Consider the following 24,055-nt stretch of genomic DNA (forward strand, 5'->3'; position numbering starts at 1 on the left):
CAGAACTGAAGGAAATAGAGACACAAAAAACTCTTCAAAAAAATAATGAATCCAGGAGCTGGTTTTTTGAAAGGATCAACAAAATTGATAGACCACTAGCAAGACTAATAAAGAAAAAAAGAGAGAAGAATCAAATAGACGCAATAAAAAATGATAAAGGGGATATCACCACCGATCCCACAGAAATACAAACTACCATCAGAGAATACTACAAACACCTCTACGCAAATAAACTAGAAAATCTAGAAGAAATGGATAAATTCCTGGACACATACACTCTCCCAAGACTGAACCAGGAAGAAGTTGAATCTCTGAATAGACCAATAACAGGAGCTGAAATTGTGGCAATAATCAATAGCTTACCAACCAAAAAGAGTCCAGGACCAGATGGATTCACAGCCGAATTCTACCAGAGGTATAAGGAGGAACTGGTACCATTCCTTCTGAAACTATTCCAATCAATAGAAAAAGAGGGAATCCTCCCTAACTCATTTTATGCGGCCAGCATCATTCTGATACCAAAGCCAGGCAGAGACACAACAAAAAAAGAGAATTTTAGACCAATATCCTTGATAAACATTGATGCAAAAATCCCCAATAAAATACTGGCAAAACGAATCCAGCAGCACATCAAAAAGCTTATCCACCACGATCAAGTGGGCTTCATCCCTGGGATGCAAGGCTGGTTCAATATATGCAAATCAATAAATGTAATCCAGCATATAAACAGAGCCAAAGACAAAAACCACATGATTATCTCAATAGATGCAGAAAAAGCCTTTGACAAAATTCAACAACCCTTCATGCTAAAAACTTTCAATAAATTAGGTATTGATGGGACGTATTTCAAAATAATAAGAGCTATCTATGACAAACCCACAGCCAATATCATACTGAATGGGCAAAAACTGGAAGCATTCCCTTTGAAAACTGGCACAAGACAGGGATGCCCTCTCTCACCACTCCTATTCAACATAGTGTTGGAAGTTCTGGCCAGGGCAATTAGGCAGGAGAAGGAAATAAAGGGTATTCAATTAGGAAAAGAGGAAGTCAAATTGTCCCTGTTTGCAGACGACATGATTGTTTATCTAGAAAACCCCACTGTCTCAGCCCAAAATCTCCTTAAGCTGATAAGGAACTTCAGCAAAGTCTCAGGATACAAAATCAATGTACAAAAATCACAAGCATTCTTATACACCAACAACAGAGAAACAGAGAGCCAAATCATGAGTGAACTCCCATTCACAATTGCTTCAAAGAGAATAAAATACCTAGGAATCCAACTTACAAGGGATGTGAAGGACCTCTTCAAGGAGAACTACAAACCACTGCTCAAGGAAATAAAAGAGGATACAAACAAATGGAAGAACATTCCATGCTCATGGGTAGGAAGAATCAATATTGTGAAAATGGCCATACTGCCCAAGGTAATTTACAGATTCAATGCCATCCCCATCAAGCTACCAATGACTTTCTTCACAGAATTGGAAAAAACTACTTTAAAGTTCATATGGAACCAAAAAAGAGCCCGCATTGCCAAGTCAATCCTAAGCCAAAAGAACAAAGCTGGAGGCATCACACTACCTGACTTCAAACTATACTACAAGGCTACAGTAACCAAAACAGCATGGTACTGGTACCAAAACAGAGATATAGATCAATGGAACAGAACAGAGCCCTCAGAAATAACGCCGCATATCTACAACTATCTGATCTTTGACAAACCTGAGAAAAACAAGCAATGGGGAAAGGATTCCCTATTTAATAAATGGTGCTGGGAAAACTGGCTAGCCATATGTAGAAAGCTGAAACTGGATCCCTTCCTTACACCTTATACAAAAATCAATTCAAGATGGATTAAAGATTTAAACGTTAGACCTAAAACCATAAAAACCCTAGAAGAAAACCTAGGCATTACCATTCAGGACATAGGCATGGGCAAGGACTTCATGTCTAAAACACCAAAAGCAATGGCAACAAAAGACAAAATTGACAAATGGGATCTAATTAAACTAAAGAGCTTCTGCACAGCAAAAGAAACTACCATCTGAGTGAACAGGCAACCTACAAAATGGGAGAAAATTTTTGGAACCTACTCATCTGACAAAGGGCTAATATCCAGACTCTACAATGAACTCAAACAAATTTACAAGAAAAAAACAAACAACCCCATCAAAAAGTGGGCGAAGGACATGAACAGACACTTCTCAAAAGAAGACATTTATGCAGCCAAAAAACACATGAAAAAATGCTCATCATCACTGGCCATCAGAGAAATGCAAATCAAAACCACAATGAGATACCATCTCACACCAGTTAGAATGGCAATCATTAAAAAGTCAGGAAATGACAGGTGCTGGAGAGGATGTGGAGAAATAGGAACACTTTTACACTGTTGGTGGGACTGTAAACTAGTTCAACCATTGTGGAAGTCAGTGTGGCGATTCCTCAGGGATCTAGAACTGGAAATACCATTTGACCCAGCCATCCCATTACTGGGTATATACCCAAAGGACTATAAATCATGCTGCTATAAAGACACATGCACACGTATGTTTATTGCGGCATTATTCACAATAGCAAAGACTTGGAACCAACCCAAATGTCCAACAATGATAGACTGGATTAAGAAAATGTGGCACATATACACCATGGAATACTATGCAGCCATAAAAAATGATGAGTTCATGTCCTTTTTAGGGACATGGATGAAATTGGAAATCATCATTCTCAGTAAACTATCGCAAGAACAAAAAACCAAACACTGCATATTCTCACTCATAGGTGGGAGTTGAACAATGAGATCACATGGACACAGGAAGGGGAATATCACACTCTGGGGACTGTTGTGGGGTGGGGGGAGGGGGGAGGGATAGCATCGGGAGATATACCTAATGCTAGATGACGAGTTAGTGGGTGCAGCGCACCAGCATGGCACATGTATACATATGTAACTAACCTGCACAATGTGCACATGTACCCTAAAACTTAAAGTATAATAAAAAATAAAAAATAAAAATAAAAATAAAAAATAAAAAACAAAAAACAACAACAAAAAAAGACATCTTGATCAATCCCATTTAAAATCAGGACACTGCACTTTTCACATTTTGTGGTGAAACATTTGAATTTCTACTGAGTGCCAGATAGCATGCTAAGTGCTTTCATATGGATTATCACATTTAAATCTAACCACAACTTGTGAGGTGGGTATTATTATTCTCTTCATTTTATAAATATGGGAATTGTCATTTTCTAATACATAAGTACTGAGCCCACCAGGTTGGCAAAGGATTTAAAAATCAGACAATGCAAATAATGAGGACAAATAGTAACTCTAGCACATTTCTATCAAGTGTAAATGCACACCATATAGAGAACTATTTGCCAATATTTAGGGAAGTTGTAGATGTACCTATCTTATTATCTGACAAGTACACATCTAGTTATACATCCCAAGGCAACTCTCTCACATTAAGAATATCCATTGAAGACTCAGTTGTAATCATGGAAATAACCTCAATGTTCAACCCAAAGCAAATACAGTAAGTTATGCTTACCTACAGAATATTAGAGAGCAGCTACAAAGTATGATTTAAAGTTATAGATATTGAAATTGATAAATATCAAACATAAAGTTGAGTGAAAAGGAAAGTGCAAAGTGAATATACTTTATGATACCATTTATTTAGAATTTGATACCAGTAAAATCTTAACAAATATTTCTTATTTCTAACTGTATATGTAGTGAAGTATTAAAAATGTTGAATATGAAATGCTACATACTTCTGAGGGGAAAGGAGGAAGAATGGATACCTAAGAGATATACTTAGGAATTTCACCTTGTTATTAGATCTGTGTAGTGGGTACTCATGTGTTCTGCTAAGTTAGTTTATATACTCTTCTCTAATTTTAATAAAGAAGGGAGAAAAGTAGGAAAAGATCAAAAGCAAAAAACAAAACAAAAACAATAGGATGCTAACAAAAAACACGATGACACACACAAAAGAATGAATACAGGTGACACTGGGGGAATCTGAGTAAAACCAGTGGGTTATACCAACACCAATATCCTGGTTGCCCTGTATTAATATGATTTTGTAAGATGTTACCACTGAGGGAAATTGGATAAAGTATATTCAGAAACTGTGTAATTTTGTACCACTGTTTGTGAATTATCTCAATAACAGTTTAAAATAAAAAATTATAATAAAAAATAAATTTAAAAATATAATGTTCCCACAAGTCTACCTAAGATATCATTGGCTTTTACTAAAAATTTAAAGACTAAATAAATAAATTCATAGGGATCAATAAAATCTACAACATTTGTCAGCCACAAAACACTGCTTTTGCTTTTCAAGTTAATTCTTTTCTGAAAAGCACCTTTGTCCCATAAAGATAGTGAAACGGGCAAAGTTCACTTGTTCCCTTTGCAGGGCTGCGATGGGGAAGTGGTGTGCTTCGGTGCCCCTGTTGCTCAGACCTCTAGGGGGCCCATGCGGAGGGGCAGGCTGTGGGGCTCCAACCCCACAGCAGCATCTAGGGGTGAGTGTTTACAGCTGACGCTCCAGTGGGCGTGTGTTACAGTGTGCTTTTTCAGTTTACCCATCCATCGGTGGCTTGTGTTAACCAGCTCAATTAGACCCTCTGACTTACTGCAAGGACAGAGGGCTTTGCTGTATCCTGGGTTCCTTTCTTACTGTACCAGAAAAATCGGAACACACGTGGGCTTGGAGAATGAGTGCAAGGTTTTGAGTGGAAGCAACGCTCAGCAGATAGATGGGCCAAGCCAGAAGACGGATAGAGTGGGAAGGTGGTTTTACCTGGAGTCAGGCCGCTCAGCAGCTGGGCTCTTGTACCACCGGTCGATGGCCTGGTGGCGTCTGCTTGTGTCTGCCTGTGTGTCCTTCCGCGGTGTGTGCCACTGAACATCCAGACGCTTGTGTGTTCTTCCGCTGGTGTGTTCCTCTTGACATCCAGCGGCCTGTGTTTCTGCCTGCTAGGGTCCCTGGGTTTTTATAGGCACAGGATGGGGGCGTGGCGGGCCACGGTGGTCTTGGAAAATGCAACATTTGAGTCCTCACCTAGGTCCGTGGGCACAGGCCCGGGGGTGGAGCGCTAGCTAGGGACCCGCCCTTCTCCTCCAAGCACTCCCCTTCCCCCGCTCCCATATCAATAGCATGTGTGCTAGGCTTGCTTACTAGGAAATAAAATGGTCAAATGCCTAAGAAAATCACCAAAAAGTTGTTTGCCTTCTGGAAATTACAGATATAAATGTGATCCTTAATGAATTATTAAATACATAAAAAATAATATTGTGGCTCAAAATCTTGTATATATAAATAAGCCATCTTTGTTGATAATTATTAATACACTTTACAGTGAGTCTACATCAAAGAATCTTAATACAAAAGTTGACAACCAAACCAGAGTATTTCAAGGTTGATCTCATGGTAACTCCTAATAATCTTTGGTGACTGAAAAATGCAGAATTCCAGTCAGAATTCAAAACTTTTGAACTGAGATCTCTTATGATGTGGCCCAAAGGTTTATACATTGACATAAATGTTCTATTAATATGTATTATTGCTGTACAAAGAAACTTGAGAACTGTTTATTTGAATACTTGAATTATCCTTGTTGGCTATCACAGTTTATGAAATCAACCAACTGTAATCAACACTTTATAGCTTGCATTGTAAAACTGTAAAATCCATCCCCCTTTAATCTAGCAGTTTATTTTGTGTCTAACTAGGCATGGGTAAGTAGTGCCAGTGTGTAACCAGGTGAAACCATTAAAGCTGCTGTGATGTTTAGACCTTAGGTGTGAGCTTAAGGGCAATTCAAGGAACAACAGGATTTGTGAACATTTGTATTAGTACAAAATAACTTATCCATGTAAAAAAATGTGTTTTTGTCATGTGTGAGAGCAGGAACACTCATAAGTTTCTCCCTAGCAATGTCTAGCTCATTGTAATGTTCAAAAAAATTTTTTTAATTAAATGATTGAGATCTTGGAAACACAATATTCCATAGACAGAGCTTGGAAAATATTTTTTGAAATACCTTTTAAAAAGTCCTTGGAATAATTAGGCTTTCCTAATTATTCACAACCACACTAATAATCTGAGGTAGATGTTTAATTTCGTGTCTTTCCACACCCCCCAACTATTTGGAGATCACCTGGTTTTAACCTGCATCCAGAGCTGTCTTGCTGGGCTAATGGAGACTCGTGTGGCACACGTCAGGCGGCAGTTAAATAGGGTTGCTCCTGCTGCTTCCCTCATTGCCCAATTACCTGACTGACTCTTGCAAGTCATAGCTCATGGAATCCTACAACTGGGCACACCAGGGCACCTGATCAAACATGATTTTTCAGGCCCACAAGTCACAGTTCTGCTCTATCTCAAACCAAAGATCTGCCAAGCTCTTAAGATGATTTAGCCTGGAGTATTTTAAATAACTTCAGAAAATGCAAAGCTTTCTATCGGTTTGAACACTTCCTGTCACTTTTTAGAACACCTGGCACTCAAATATTTAAATTACAATTCCAGCTTTAATGTGAAGGAACTAACAATAAATCCTTTCTCTTCCCATAATACTTCGGGTCTGACTTTTCTTTAATTTTCTAAAAATGCAGATTTGGGAAATGAAATTAGCAATGCAAGGTGAACCTAGTGTGAATTTTACTGAAGATTATGCAAATGCAGGAAATTATAATTCTATCAGGATGTCATTACATGTGTCTACTTAGACACACATTTTCTGCTATGTTTAAGTTAAACAAAACACTAAATGACTATGTAGTATGACATCTCATTAATATGTTTCCATTCACATCTGTGCCTTTAGTATAAAAAAAAGACTGCTTCAATGATAAGAGATTAGGTCCTTTAATTAGAAACAAATGACAAATCACTGTTAACCCCATGTGATGCTTTCTAAAACTTCCATCACATATTCCTCTTAAAACATTATTAAACATAAGTTCCCCAGATCTACTTCCTAGAAAGTGCCATTTAACAAAACCCAGGCAGGATGTTAATACTGAGGCGGAATTACAGGTTGCCAAAGCATTTCCTGTGAGGGGATTGACAGGGGATCATTTTGTTATGGGGCCACCTCCAGTGTGTTGTGACAACCACTCATTACACCTCTAAGCAGAGCACTCAGCTGTAGGTTTCTACAAGATGCAAATAGCTCCAAATGGGTTCCATTTAGAGCGAGTGGATAATGTATCACTCATTTCTCTAAGGTAGAAGCTTTTAATTTCCCAAGAACAGGAAAGAGAGGAACATTTCAGTTTCTGGAAAAAAAACATTGAGTTAACCAACTATGCCTGAGAAATAGCAATATCTGTTACATTGTAAATAAAAACACTTCACCTGCCTCGTTTCCCCTTGGCCCAAAACGAAACACCAAGTGGTCAAGTGAGCATCACCTCTCAATAAATATAATTACCCACTTAAGAGCTCAATGTCAAAAACTAGTAACCTCTAAGTGATGGTAGGTTTTTCTCTTACAAAAGGAACTGCTTACAAAGCTACTATAGTTAATTATAATAATACTCAAAAAGTGTTTAAAACACATTTTGATATGGAAAAAATATCATGGAAAGTTTTCACAGTTGGACTTTAATATTTTAGTGTGCTAGTTTTTATACCCCTCTGTGATTTTACTCCCACTGTTCTATTACTGATTTTAGTAAGTGTTGCTAACAATGGAATACAGCAGCCTCTACTACCAGCTATTTAGAAGAGAGGTACGCTGATGTGGATTGGAAAAAGTCAATAAGCCCATTTAAGATTCCTGTGTTTAACAAAGCCACAGGAGAAGCCAGCGAGCTACAAAACATGCCCATGTTACAAGACGGTTGTTTTTTGCTATGAGTACATTAATGAGCAGAACGTTCTTTGCTATAAAACACCAGCATCACTCTGGCCATGATTACTGAAATACTCTCTGGATGTCAATGTCCTTTTGTTTTGAGTACTTTACTAAGAAATTAATTATCCACTAGGAATCCACTGAGATGGGTCTATAGCTGACCTATGTAAAAATAATAATGAATCTGTCTGAAAAGATATGAACTGAAAGTACAGAAAGAGGGTTTCTTTAAGTCTGCTATATGATGTAGAATACTTACTAGTGATCCTGAAAGTTTGCTCTTCATTTTTATAAAATTTAGTTTTAAAGATTATTTTTCCATAATCATATATATGATTTTTATAATATATATTTAATTTATATGTATCTGTTATAGAAATTATATGTATAAATATAAATATATATGCCATTCTGTCTCTCTGAATATATATTCTAAATAGCTGATGCATATGTACCCACACACACACACAAACACACATGCATATATATATATATATATATATATATTTAAAGAGACAGAGAACAGTTTATTTGGGAGATGGTCCCAGGAAACACAGGTAGGAGAGAAAAAAAGCGATACGGGGAAGAGAAGGCAGTCACTCAAGTATGTGTTATCAAGGAAGTTGTTTAATTTTGCTGAGGAGCTCTGGGGGTTGGTGCAGATTTCACTGGCTGCCCAGTTACCTAGACATGGAGCAAGGGAAGCTTGCATTTACAGACCTGTTTCCAGCAGTTACTGGCCTGTTGCTATTTCTAAAGTGTAACAGTTCTCCACCATTTAGGTAATTTAATTAAATAAATAATAAAGGGGCAGAAACTGTTGGCTTTCTACTATTGTCCCTTCCTTCTTTAGTAATAGAATGCATAATTTTTAGTTAAGTCATGTGGCTTTCTGTATTAAAATAATATTTCCCAGCCACCCTTAACCAAGTTTTTTTTTTTTGTATATAATAAGATATAATCAGAAGTGTCTGTGTAGCTTTTGAGCAGTGATGTGAAAGAAAGGAGTTTCTCTTTCTTGAACTTGGCCTCCCTCCTACTGGCTGTTGGCATATATGTATAGAGACACACACATATAACATTGGAGGTGGGGCCTGGTAGGAGGTGATTGGATCATAGGGACAGGTTCTCACAAATGGTTTAGCACCATCCCTCTTGGTACTGCCCCTTTGAGAGTGCATGAACTCTCTGAGATCTGGTCATTTAAAAGTGTCTAGCAGCTCCCCCCTTGCTCTCTTGCTCCTACTCTGTCTGTATGAGATGTGTGCTCCCATTTTGCCTTGTGCCATGATTCTAAGTTTCCTGAGGCCTCCTCTAAGCAGATGCCAGCATCATGCTTCCTATACAGCTTGCAGAACTATGAGCTAATTAAACATCCTTTTCTTTATAAATTACCTAGTCTCAGGTATGTCTTTGTAGTAATGCGAAAATGAATTAATAATTAATACAATGCATATAGAAACTCTTGCTTAGAGTGCTAGGAGAAATGTTTCATAATGTCCATAGCAGCATTTTTGAAACAGCAAAATATGGGAGGTAAAATCCCACCAATAGAATAATGAATAACTGTTGATATATTCATACAGTTGAATACTGTAGAGTAGGGAAGTAAATGAAGAATAGTTATATACAGGAACATGTGTGAATCTCTAAATATAATATTGAGCAAAAAGAACAAAACACATATGATTCTATTTACTTAAAGTTCAAAATAAAAAACAAAATATAAATAGACTTCTACTTCTGTCCATGAATTATTATCTGCAATAGAAATTTCCATTCCATCATAAAAAAAAAACAGTAAAAACAGCATAAAATAGATGGAACTGTTTACAGATATTTGACAACATGCTGCACAGAACTGTGATTCCTACGAGAAAGAAAGCAAACAAGATGAGCCATACAGTTGCCCAGTTTACTACCAGGATTCAGTTTCTAGGCCACATCCCAGGGAGAAAAAAATGAAACAGAGCCTGGAGGTTACACTGAGGTGAGAAAACTTGTAGGAGTTCAGGAAAGCTGAGACAGTTGTAGAGAATATTGAAAATGATGGTACCGAAGAGAAGCAAAACTCCCAAGATCTTCAGAAGGGTCCCACTGAGTGCCTTTGGCCATGTTACTGATGGAGTCATGCATAGACAAACTCCACAAGAAGAGGGTAGAAATAATGATTCCTAGCATCAATGAAAAGCTAGGAGTAGTTGAAGTTATCGCTACCAGAGCAACCTCATAACAAATAAATAAATAATCAGTCCAGGCAAAGTGGCTCGTGTCTCTACTTCCAGCACGTTGGGAGGCCAAGGTGGAAGAATCGCTTGAAGCCAGGAGTTCAGGACCGGCTTGGGCAATGCAACAAGATCCTATCTCTACAAAAAATAAAAATTAAAAAAAGTATTCACGAATGGTGGCATTGTGTTTGTAGTCCCAGCTACTCAAGAGGCTGAGGCGGAAGGATCACTTGAGCCCAGGATTTGAGGTTACTGAGGTTACAGTGAGCTATGATTGCACCACTGCACTACAGCCTGGGTGATAGAGCAAGACTTTGTCTCTGAAATAGTAATAATAAAAACTTTGGTTAGAATTCTCAGAAGGGATTTCTATTAGTGGCTAAATTAGCATCAGAATAAATGCTACATTGCTCTTTCCCTAACAAAGTTTAAAAAATAAGCCTCAAAAAAATCAAATTGGTCTACCTACTTACTTACCTGCATGCCAGAATAGCCTAACATTCTTTTCCTTTTTTTTCTTTTTTTTTTTTTTTTTTGAGCTGGAGTCTCGCTCTGTTGACCAGGCTGGAGTGCAGTGGCACGATCTCGGCTCTCTGCAAGCTCCACCTCCCAGGTTCACGTCATTCTGCTGCCTCAGCCTCCCAAGTAGCTGGGACCACAGGTGCCCGCCACCACGCCCAGCTAATTTTTTGTATTTTTTTAGTAGAGACGGGGTTTCACGGTGTTAGCCAGGATGGTCTCGATCTCCTGACCTTGTGATCTGCCCACCTCGGCCTCCCAAAGTGCTGGGATTACAGGCGTGAGCCACCGCACCCGGCCTAGCCTAACATTCTTTAAGAGAATATTACAAAATTCAGCACTCAGCAACATAAATTTCAGAATGCCTGGCATGCAAAAAATATCCCAGATATACAAATCAGTAAGAAAAAATAATTAATAGAAATAGCTATAGAGATTAGGGAGAAGATAGAATTAGAAGACAAAAATCTTAAAACAACTTTCATAAAGTTTAGAATAGGATACAAAGGACCACGTGGATGTAATGAAGACAGAGAATGAAGATACAAAACACTCCACTGGAACTTGTAGAGATAAAAATAAATATACAACATGGAAAATATATTCAATAGGATTAACAGGTGATTAGATACGGCAGAAGGAAAAAAAGCAAATTTGAAATTAGCATAGGAATAGAAAGTATCCAAAATGAAGCAAAGAGAAAAGTAAACACTATAAAATAATAGAGTATCAGTAATCTGTGGGACTGTATTAGTTTTCTATTGCCACTGTAAAAATTACCAGAGATGTGAATTAACCAACACAAATTTATTATTTTACAGTTCTGTGGTTAGAAGGTCTACATAGAACTCACTGGGCTATGGTCAATGTTCAGGCAGGCTACATTCCTTCTGAAGGCTCTAGGGTACAATCTCTGCCTTTTCCAGTTTCTAGAGGCTATCCCCTTTCCTTGGCACATGGCTTCTTTCTATTTTTAAGCCAACAACAGTGAGTTGATGTCATACCTTACAATTATATTTGCAAAGTCCCTTATACCATGTAAGATACCATAGTCAGTCTCAGGTTCTGGGCACTAAGATGTGTTCTTGGGATGGTGAGGCATTATTCTGAGCACCATGGGGACAAAACTAAAGTGTGTGGGTGGGTGGGTGTGTGTGTGTGTGTGTGTGTGAATATATAACTGGAGTCCCAGGAGGAGGAATGGGAGACAGCAAAAATATCTGAAGAAATTACAACCAAAATTACTCCACATTTGATAAAAATTATAAAACCACAGATCCAAGAATCTCATAAAAATTCTAGCAGAATAAGAAAAAATAAAATCATCTAAAGGCATATCAAAATCAAATTCCTACATACCAATGATAAAGAGAAAAATCTTAAGACCATCCAAAGAAAAGAGACACATATGAAAACAAAACAAAACAATCAAACAGATAGATAAACAGAAAAACTTGTTGCCAGAAACCATGTTTGCTTAAAGATAAGGGAGTAACATCTTTTAATATTCTGGGAAGGGTGGAAGTTGACAACTGTCAGACTAGAATTCCATCTTCTTTGCAAACTATATTTCAAAAGTAACAACATAATGAAGTCTTTTTCAGAAAATATAAATTGAGAATTCATCACCAGATAATTAAACCACAACAAATGTTAAAGGAAACTCTTCAGACAAAGGAAAATAATACCAGATTAAAATTTGAATCCACAGAAATAAATGAAGTGGACCACTAATGATAAACAGGTTGGAAACACATTTTGTAACACACACCCACACACACACACACACATGCCCACGACACACAAATCTTTTATTTTAATCTCTATGAAATATATTTAACTGTTTAAATAAAAAATGTCAATGACGTATTTTGGGTTTTATAACATGTAGAAGTAAATTATATAACAAAAAAGCACAAAGAATAGGAGAGATGCAAGTAGATTGCTGAAAGTGCTTACATTTTATGTGAAGGAGTATGATGATGGTTAAGATAAACTATAAGCAATAACTTTATCTTGTTAAACCTAAAGCAACGACTAAAATTATAAAAGGAAGTGCAGTTAATAATAATGGAGATAAAGGGTAAGGATAAAAACAGATGATACAAAAGAAAGAAGAAAAAGAGGGAAAACGTAGAAAGAAAAATTACACAAATAGAAGGGAAATAACACAATGGTAGATTTTAAGACAACCATATCAAGAATTTCATTAAGTGCAAAAGATCTAGATATTCCAAATAAAAGACAGAAAGTTTTACATTGGATGAAAAAGTAAGACTAAACTATATAAAAGTTTATACAAAGACATGCTTTAAATATAGAGGCAATATTTATTAAAAGTGAAAGACTGGAAAAGCTACATGATAAAACAAGAAATCAAAAGAAAGCTGAAAATGCTATAATGATGTCAGAGAAGTGAGATTCAAGCAAAAATAAAAATTAACAAAAGTAAAGCAGGACTTATTAAAATGAAAATGAGATCAATTCATCAAAAAGTCGTAATTGTCTCACAGGTGTATGCACCTAATATCAGAATAAAAATCGTGAAACAAATTGAAATAACTAATAAAAGAAATACACTAACAATTACACTCTGATATTTCAATTCTTTTTCCCCAGTGTTGGTAGAATAAGTAGTCACAAATTAAGTAATGATAGAAAAAGCTTGCATAAAATATTAGTCAATTTGACCTAATTGACAGTTTAGAACACTTGACCTATCAATAGCAGAATACACAGCATATCAAGTAAACATTAAATATTGACAAAGATAAATCATATTTTGAACTAAAAAGCAAGGCATAAGATGTCTTTCTTTTTTTTTTTTTAAGACAGAAGTTCACTCTTGTGGCTGAAGCTGGAGTGCAGTGGTGTGATCTCTGCTCACTGCAACTCCGCCTCCTGGGTTCAAGCAATTCTCCTGCCTCAGCCTCCTGAGTAGTTGGGATTACAGGTGCGGGTCACCACGCCTGGGTAACTTTTGTATTTTTAGTAGAGATGGGGTTTCACCATGTTGGCTGGGCTGGTCTCTAACTCCTGACCTCAGGTGATCCACCCACCTTGGCCTCCCAAAGTGCTGAGATTACAGGCGTGAGCCACAGCGCCCGGCCAAAATGTCTGTCTTAATCACACCAAAAGTAAACAAACACAAAACTAAAATTAAAACAAAGCAAAAAACCGAAAAGTTTAAATGGAAGAAAGATAAGATAATCTATAAAAATTAAACAATCCAAGAAACCATGTATAATATAATTAATTACAAGAGAAAAAAACTTAAATAAAAACACATCATATCAAAATGTTGCAGAGAAAGCAGAAATTGACAAATGGGATCTAATTAAAATAAAGAGCTTCTGCACAGCAAAAGAAACTATCAACAGAGTAAACAGACAACCTACAGAATGGGAGAAAAAGTTTGTAATCTATGCATCTGACAAAGGTCTAATATCCAGTATCTATAAGAAACTTAAATTTACAAAAAGAAAACAACCCCATTAAAAAGTGAGTAAAGGGACCAGATGCGGTGGCTCAGGCCTATAATCCAAGCACTTTGGGAGGCCAAGGAGGGCGGATCATGAGGTCAGGAGTTGGAGACCAGCCTGGCCAATATGGTGAAACCCGTCTCTCCTAAAAATACAAAAATTAGCCAGGCATGGTGGTGCACATCTGTAGTCCCAGCTACTTGGGAGGTTGAGGTGGGAAAATTGCTGAAACCCAGGAGGCGGAGGTTGCAGTGAGCTGAGATCGCACCATTGACTCCAGCCTAGGTGACAGAGCAAGATTCCGTCTCAAGAAAAAAAAAAAAAAAAGCCAGGCTCAGTGGCTCACACCTGTAATCCCAGCACTTTGGGAGGCCGAAGCGGGTGAATCACCAGGTCAGGAGTTCAAGACCAGCCTGGCCAAGTAGAGCTGAAACTCCATCTCTACCAAAAATACAAAAACTAACTGGGTGTGGTGGCATGTGCCTGTAGTCCCAGCTGCTAGGGAGGCTGAGGCAGGAGAATCGTTTGAACCTGGGAGGCAGAGGTTGAAGTGAGCCAAGATCATGCCACTGCACTCCAGCATGGGCAGCAGAGCAAGACTCCATCTAAAAAAAAAAACAAAAAAAAAAACAAAGGGGGGCAAAGGATATGAACAGACACTTCTCGAAAGAAGACATCATGTAGCCAACAAACCTATGAAGAAAAGCTGAACCTCACTGATCATTATAGAAATGCACATCAAAACCACAATGAGATACCATTTCATACCAGTCAGAATGGCTATCATTAAAAAGTCAAAAAATAACAGATGCTGGAGAGGTTGTGGAGAAAAATGAATCCTTTTACACTGTTGGTGGGAATATAAATTAATTCAACCATTGTAGAAGACAGTGTAGCAATTCCTCAAAGACCTGGAAACAGAGATATTATACCAGTTGACCCAGAAGTACCATTAATGGGTATATACCCAAAGGAATATAGACTGTTCTATTATAAAGACATATGTGCACATATGTTCATTGCAGCACTATTCACAATAGTAAAGACATAGAATCAACCTAAATGCCCATCAGTGATAGACTGGATAAAGAAAATCTGGTACATATACACCATGGAATACTATGCAGCCATTAAAAGGAGACGGGATAATGTCCTTTGCAGGGACATGGATGGAGCTAGAGGCCATTATCCTTAGCAAAGTAATGCAGGAACAGAAAACCAAATACCACATGTTTTCTAAGTACTTGTAAGTGGGAGCTAAATGATGAGAACACATGGACACATTGCAGGAAACAACACATACTGAGGCCTGTTGGAGGGTTGTGGGTGGGAGGCGGGAGAGGATCAGGAAGAATGGCTAGTGGATGCTGGGCTTAATACCTGGGTGATGGGCTGATCTGTGCAGCATACCACCATGGCACACATTTACCTATGTAACAAACCTGCATATCCTGCACATGTACCCCTGAACTTAAACTTAAAAGTTGAAGAAAATGTGGCAGAGGCAGTTAAAACAATGTGTATTACTTTGCTAGGGCTACCATAACAACTACAACATACTGGGTGGCTTAAATCACAGATATTTTCTTACAGTTCTGGAGGCTAAAAATCTGAGATTAAGGTTTTCAGTGGAGCTGGTTTGTTCTCAGGTCTCTTGCCTTTGCTTGTAGATGGCCATCTTCATTTTCACTTGATTTTCCCTCTGTGCATGTCTATGTCCTAATTTCCTCTTCTTTATTAGTACACCAGTCACAGGAGATTAGGGCTCATCTGTATTACCTCATTTTCCCTTAATTTCCAATTAAAAAGCTCTATCTCCAAATACAGTCACATTCTGAAATACTGGGGGTTAGGACTTTAACCTATGAATTTTGGGAGTAGGGAGACACAATTCAGCACAAAACATAATGCTTTTGTTTAAAAAGGAGAGCTGTCTAAAAGCAATGATGGAGGCTTCCACTGTAAGAAATTAGGAAAATATCAAACTAGAGCATATTAAAACCAAAGTAAGCAGAAGAAAGGGAATAATGAAGTACAGATATTGACACAACTGAAAAGAGAAAACAGAACAAAAAAGTCAATGAAACGAAAGGCTGAATATGTTGGAGGTTCAGTGAAATTGATAAACCTCTAGCCAGACTGATAGAGGAAAAAAAAGAGACAACAAACTATCAGGAATGAAAGAGGAGACATCACTACAACTTCAGCAAAAATTCTAAAATTATTAAGAAAATAGTATTACAAAATTGTACATTCAATTTGATAACATATGAAATCCATTAATGAGATGAACTTCTTGTTATAAACCTTTCTACAACACACACACCTACAAACACACACAAACAACAACAACCAAAATCTCACCAGGCTAAGAAGGGTATACCAGTGAATTCTAAAAAGATAAAACTAATATCTTCGGACTTTGGACTTTTTACTTTGAATAAAGCAAATATTGCTAAACTACGCTAACCACAAAAGATTTTACAAGGTAATAAGACTTTCTTGAAAGTAAAAACTTCTGCTTTCTGTAAGGTATTATTTTAAATACAAAAAGACTCGGGAAATATTTACAGAAAATATAGCTGATAAAAACTTGTTTCTAGAGTATATAAAGAACTCTTAAAAATCAGTAATAAAAAAGCAAACAACATAACTAACAATAAAATGTGCAAAAGATTTGAAATTTAAAAAAATAAATATATGAATTCTACCTAAATATTATTATTAAAAATGCTCAACAGCGTTACCAGTTGGTAAAATAGAAATTAAAATTGGATACCACCACAAACCAATACAAACTCACTAGAATGGTAAAAAACAAATAAAAAAAAAAAAAAAACACCTCCTCAGCCTGTACTAAGTGTTGACAAGAATTTGGAGAAACTGAAACACTCATACAGTGAGAATGCCAATGATACAGTCACTTTGGAAAGCAATTTGGCCATTCTCAATGAATTTAATCATATATTTACCAAGTTATTCAGCAAATCCATAGATATTTACCAAGAGGGAGAAAAACATATGTCCGCACAAAAAAAGTATGCAAATGTTTATAGCATCTTTATTCATGCTAGCTAAACACTCGAAACAAATAAAGTATCTATGAACTTATCAATGGAAAAATGGAAAAATGAACTGTAGTATATCCATACAATGGAATTCCAGTGAGCAATTTAAAAAATTAGCTACTGACAAACAAAACATGGATGAATCTCAGAAGTGCCTTGTTAAGCAAATGAAGCCAGACATGGAAGATACTATACCAAATTAGTCCATGCATATGGTAGTCTAGATGTGACTCCAGGGAACTGGTTATGGATAAATTCTACATCTGCATTTTCCTGATAGTTACATAGCAATATACGTAATGTATTAATAAAAACTCAACAAAGTATAAAATTGAACTGATATCCTTTTCTTATTTGCAAATTGTACCTTGATTAAGTTGATTAAGGATTATGTTGTTTTACGAAACCAAATGTGGTAAAATTATAAAGGATGCAGGGCATCAATGAGCATAAATATGGAATAGTGGTAACTGGAATTGAGGCAGGAATCCATAGGGGTTTTCAAAAGTTTAGTAATTTTGTGTTTATGAATCTGAGTACTGAATATGTGAGAACTAATTTATTTATTATTGTATATTTATTATTAATATTAAATACTGCAGGGTAATGTTATATACAATCTTTTGTACATAGGCTATATTTAACAGTGAGAAACAAAATAATATATAGAAATAGAAAACTTAAAAAATGATTAAATAATCTACTAGGATTGGATCACACTGCCAAAGAGCATTATTTAAAGAAGCAATAAACTGTCAGGAAAAGAGTGCAGTACTCCAGAAGAAAATGTTTTAATGGGAAACATGGCATGGCAAATGCAGTACTACTCTTAGAAAGCTGGAGTCTAGAAAGTTCTTCCCTCAGATTGTACTAGAAATCTGGAAGAAGGAGGAGGAAGCACAAATCTTACTATATTTGGTTGTTTTAAAAAGGAAAGTAAAGGCCCTAAAGGAAAATATCTCCTCAATATTTTTGCTTATCCAGAAAATTAGTGGTCTAAGAGTGAAGAACCATAGATTTATAATTCAGTTTGATTGTGTATTTCCATATATGTTTCATAAGCAGATTCAGGTTACTATAATTTTTAACATTCTAAAATTAGTTTAAAATTGCCTGCATTAGTTTATTGTCCTTCCACCCCAAAACAGAAAGTACACGTGAATAGAATAAATAAATAGCTAGGAATTTACATGTTTCTGAAACTCATTGTTACTCATTCAATAAATATCTGATGCCGAGTGCAGTAGCTCATGCCTGTAATCCCAGTACTTTGGAAGGTTAAGGCGGGTAGATCACCTGAGGTCAGGAGTTTGAGACCAGTCTGGCCCACGTGGTGAAACCCCGTCTCTACTAAAAATACAAAAATTAGCCAGGCGTGGTGGCATGTGCCTGTAATCCCAGCTATTCGGGAGGCTGAGGCAGGAGAATCGCTTGAACTCAGGAAATGGAGGTTGTAGTAAGCCGACATCGTGCCATTGCACTCCAGCCTAGGCGACAACAGCAAAACTGTCTCAAAAAAAATTTAAAATAAGTAAATATCTGAATATACTTCATTTGTACTATTATCAAAAACATTCAGATGAAAAGATCACCAGATCTTCATGTCTACATTACAGTTGAGCATCATACTAATTTTTTTAAAGCATAAATATGAAGTAATAACCAATAGAACAAATGTGGCAAGTAGGTTTCTCAGACTCATTGAAAGTGACTGCCTAGTGTTCTGCTTTGATATGGGCTATAGTTGAAATCTAAGTTTAGTAACAAAATCGCTTATGAATAGCTTCGGAATGTTTGCCCTTGGTGTGTAAAGAGAAAAGAGGCAACCCCTTTGCCAGGTATTACCATCTTTAATGTATCCAATTACATGACTGATGTCAGAAAGTTTGAAAATAATCATTTAACAAACTCTTCCTTAAGCATCTTCTATTTCTATTGGAGTATATTCGATTAATTCTTATCCAGTAATTTGATGGCAAAGTTGATATTTGTTTATTTACTCATTCAATTGTTCAGTCCTTCATTTTAGCAATTATTTTTTTATTTTTTAATTGACAAACATTGTACATACTATGTATCGCATGTTTTGAACGATGTATATGTTGTAGAATGTCTAAATTGAGCTAATTAACGTATGCATTAACTCATATACTTAACATTTCTGGAGTGAGAATACTTAAAATATACTCTCAACAATTTTCAAGAATACAATACATTGTTGTTAACTATAGTCACCATACCGTGCAGTAACATTTATTGTACTGTGCAAGATTTTGGATATAAGGATATGAACTAGCCAGGCATTGGCTTAACTGACAGGAAACTTAGAGTGGGCATGGTGAGACAACGAAAAGCTAAGCAAGCAAATGCAAAAGAAAAGGAACTGAAAATGACAAGGAGCATTATGAAGGAAAAATACCAATCACGGAATGTAGACTAATGGAGCAGGGTCCTGCAGATAAGATATGAGTGTGAAAAGGAGCTTTGGAGGGAGAATTCCAGTCAGAAGAAACAAGCCTGTGAAGGTCTCATGAAGGGAATGCATTTGAAGGCTTGAAAAATGTAAAGGAAGCCAGTGGTAAAAAGCAATGTGAATGAATGGAATAAGGATGAAATATATCAACCAATTAATATTTGTGGACCCTGCACACATTGAGAACAAGAAACTAGATAATCTCAAAGATTTCTTGAGATTAAAAAAACAAGCTGTCTTCTATATATAAAATAGCCTGAATCTCTAACCTGGTAGATGTATTTAGTAAAAATATCATCATAGTTGTGACCAGAATGATTCAGTAAAATAATTGGAATTTGGTGTAGGTGTTCTTTAAGTTCAATTGAAAGAAGCTCTGCACACTTTAAATAAATTCAGAATATGTAAAAAGAAAATGCAGTTTGTTTTTGTCTCACAGTGAGACAAAGAATATAACTGAAAAGTATTCTTACTTGCTATTGAGCCAAATCAAGCTTAGAAATGTGAGAATTGGGGAATATGTTCTCTTTTAAACAGACCAAAAAAGCACTGTTTCATAAATATTTGGAGCAGAGTATAAAAATAAAGCTTTGGAATTCTATTCAAGTGGTCTCTGCCACAGTTTACCAGTCAAGCAAATGGGCATATGAAAATGTATACTTTTTTGTCAAAAATCATTTTGTAGCTATTTCTTTTTCATTATGATTTACAAAGAGATTGAAATCTCCACTGGAGTTCAGGATAGAAGGGGTGGGTCATTAGGTTTCTGCCTCAAGGAAATGGGTCTCAGCATGCCACCAGCAGAGCTCAAATAGTGGTAATAAGGTCATCAATTATCTTGGCCTGGATATAGTTTGAAACCCTGGGAGGTGAAACATACACCCAGAAAAAGATAAATTACCTTTCTGTGGGATTAAGCACCATCATCATGGAAGACAGGTGGCTTGAGCGTCTGTCGTACACACCCTATGAAAATGTCTCCAAAGGATTAAAGGTGAAAATCAACATTCCATTCTCTGAGAAATGGGATTGTTTAAATGCCCCGAACCTGGAACTATTTCCTGGACACCCAAACAATATTTATTTATGTTGATATGTAATTTTTTCCCAAAATTTAAAATAATAATGATAATAATTTGCTTATTTGGGTTGTATTTATTGCTATATAAACAGGTATATTATTTTTGACAAGTATACATACAAACACGAGTTCAAGGCAAAACAAACAGACAAACAAGCAAAACAATTTTAGGAGCCACAAAGAACGTGAAAAATTAAATTCATTAAAGCAGCAAATTAAAACACCATCTTAAAAAGCCACTACCCTGAAATGCACCCCCTTGGGGGACACAGCAATTTAAATAAATGGGCTATGTATGCCCTAAACTCCTCCAGAGCAGAGTGGTCAGAATATTCCATAAGGGTCTTAGCAAGAAGGCCAGTTCTCTGGGGATGCACTCTGACCACTGGGATCTGTCCTCCACTAATTAGTTGAGAAGTAGTGATTTCCCTCAGGTCCCATTGTATTTACACACAAACTCTCACTACTTAGCACCATGCCACTTACATTTACTTGACTGTTTGCACATGTTGTTAATGACTTACTTATCCTTTGTGTCAGTGCACTCTGTCCTTAGAGGGCTGTTTGGCTTTAATTCTATTTCACATTGCTAACTTCAAAGGACCAGGGACTTGCTGATAAATATGCAGAGGTATGAAGGAGCCTACTGGTGCTGACTTGCAAGAGCAGAAACTTAAATTTTTAGGAATTTGGTGAGCCAGTTTTTAAACAACATCATTATTAGCAATTACATTATATAAATATTCAGTTAAATACGTTATATTAAAAATGAGCATATTAAATACAACTCACCACTTCCTAATAATTTTACTACATTCCACTATTATCTATGCCCTTGAAGTTATTTACATATTTTTATCTGTATACTAGAAATACTGTATCATGATGCATTTCTTACCAGCTGGACCTTCAGTGTTGTCACATTAATAGTTTGAAATAGACCATGGTGGGTGTATTTACACCACAGATATCAGCAAACATTGCAAAGCAGAACCCCTACCAACTCTCTTCCACAAAGCCATTTATTAAAGACTTACCAACGCGTCATGGCATATATGCTTTGTACAATGACTTACCTGAGACAAAATACCAAAAAACCTTAAGCATTGCCTTTGATAATAACACTGGCATCATCAGTAGGTCACCTGAGCTCTCTCCCCAGCAAGTGTGCATGAAAGGTGGATGAATAGAGGGGTCCAGAGAGCTTGCTTTGTGAACTGTACTCCACTCATGTCAGCTCTGTCAAACCTCACCAAAAAGGAGGAGTAATCACATTTTGCAAATGCATTAATTGAAGTATATAAAGATTTATAATACACTAATATATTGAAGGGTCTCTGGCTAAAAGGTAGCAATGCCTGAATCCTCAACCAGAGCAGACTTCTTGATAATGAACTCTTTTCCACCATGCCACACAGAACTTCAGGGTTGTTGACTCTAATCAAAGTCCCAAACTTAGAAAATTAGCAACCTAAAATTCTCATTTTATCTCAGATAATCTGAACAAACACATATAGATGCATCTAAAAAATCAAGAGGGGGCAGACATCATGTGGCCTTCTCAGGCAAAAAACAAAATAGATGATGTAACAAACACATAGAAAAAGCTCCCAGAGAATGCAGAATGCTCCCAGAGAATGCAATGGAAATGCTGAATGATATAATTTGAATATTTGTCCCCGCCTAAATCTCACATCAAATTGTAATCCATAATGTTGGAAGTGGGGCCTGGTGGGAGGTGATTCGACCATGGGAATGGACCCCTCATTGCTTGGTGCTGTTTTCACAACAGTGAGTCAGTTCTCATGAGATCTGGTTGTTTGAAAGTATGTGGCACTACCTCCCCACTCTCTCTTGCTCCTGCTTTCGTCATGTGAAGTGCCTGCTCCCTCTTTGAGTAAAAGCTTCTTGAGGCCTCCCCAGAAGCAGATGCTGAAAGTATGTTTCCTGTACAGCCTGCAGGACCATGAGCCAATTAAACCTCTTTTCTTTTAAATTATCCAGTCTCAGGTATTATTTTACAGAAATTCAAGAACAGCCTAATACACTGAAGAACTCATCTTCAAATACATTCTATTACTTAGAGAATGAAATAACAGCAGAAAAACGTATAAAGCTATTTTCATGCTAAAAGGGCTTGATGAAAACTTTGCATACATTTGTAATTTTTCATTTTCCTCCTATGGTTATATTATACCTGCTATAACAAAAGAAGATTGTTCATATTGAAATAATGCTGAAAATACCATTCCCCAGGAAGTTGGTACTAATGTCTATCCTTTACTCTTTACAGAATAAGTATGTAGCAAGCATTCATGCTAAATGCCAATGTACTTGAAAACTGACATGTTGATTATCATGTTTGGATATTATTCATTTTATTTATCTTTGAAAATACAAACATGCAGGCCCATTCTATAAATATTATCTCCATTGGAGAGCTACTACTAATAAAAAAAATCTACATTATTTTGGCTACTAAATGCTCTGAAACTCATTGTACATGCAGTATGTATTATAAAATTTTTTTTTTTCAGTACACACAAAGGACGATTGGGAAGAAGGGAGAGGCAGGGAGAGAAGGGGTTGGAAAGATGCAATTAGAGCTATGTTGGTTTGGCAAAGCCCCATCGAGCAGCAAGCTTGAGACTTTTTTTTTTTTTTTTTTTTTTTTTTTTTTTTTTTTTTTGGCCAAACCACTCCAGGCTTCTTGGGGGTACTTCTATCTGTTAAGAGGGCTTCATTCCAATAAGTATCTTCTGTAGTAGGAGGAAAATAAAGATATAAAAGAATCACCAAACTAAAACCAACATGTGAGTGCACACATTGACACATATACACATAACCTGGGTGGTAAACACACTCAATGGGAAATATTTAGCCTTGAAGGAGATAAAACTGAGTCTGAAAATCCCACTTATGGCAGGTAAAAATTAACAAATCATCAACAAATAGTAACCTGCAATAATGTACTATGGTTTTGAAAGTGGAAACATTAAATCGGTATCTTAATATTACCTATATATTGTCCCAGCTAGGATTATGATTGAAAGCAAAACATTTTTATAACAGGTTGTACAATGGTTTATGCATGCTCATGGAGGTGCACCAAATTGGATTTTGAAAAAGACATATATGCCCCGAAAAGCAAAAAGGTCAATTTTTGCCATTAGGATGTAAACACCATCTTTGTAATTGCCATTATCACTATTATCACCACCAAGAACAATATCATCACTACCACCATCATCATCATCACTAGCAATTCCTGAAAGTTACTAAGTCAAACAAAACTGTTTTGGTGTAAAAATGTG

General features: G+C 36.5%; 1 long non-coding RNA gene across 1 annotated transcript in view; it reads right to left on the reverse strand.

Moving 5' to 3' along the window:
• The window catches only part of LOC107973698 (uncharacterized), a 102,924-nt gene extending 98,017 nt beyond the window's left edge, over window positions 1–4,907 (reverse strand). The window contains exon 1 of the long non-coding RNA XR_001716091.4: window positions 4,827–4,907. This is a non-coding gene — a long non-coding RNA (uncharacterized LOC107973698). The remainder of the gene's footprint in view (window positions 1–4,826) is intronic.
• Between the last annotated feature and the right edge of the window lie 19,148 nt (window positions 4,908–24,055).

The sequence above is a fragment of the Pan troglodytes genome, chromosome 13 (assembly GCF_028858775.2).
Source record: "Pan troglodytes isolate AG18354 chromosome 13, NHGRI_mPanTro3-v2.0_pri, whole genome shotgun sequence".
Lineage (NCBI taxonomy): Eukaryota > Metazoa > Chordata > Mammalia > Primates > Hominidae > Pan > Pan troglodytes.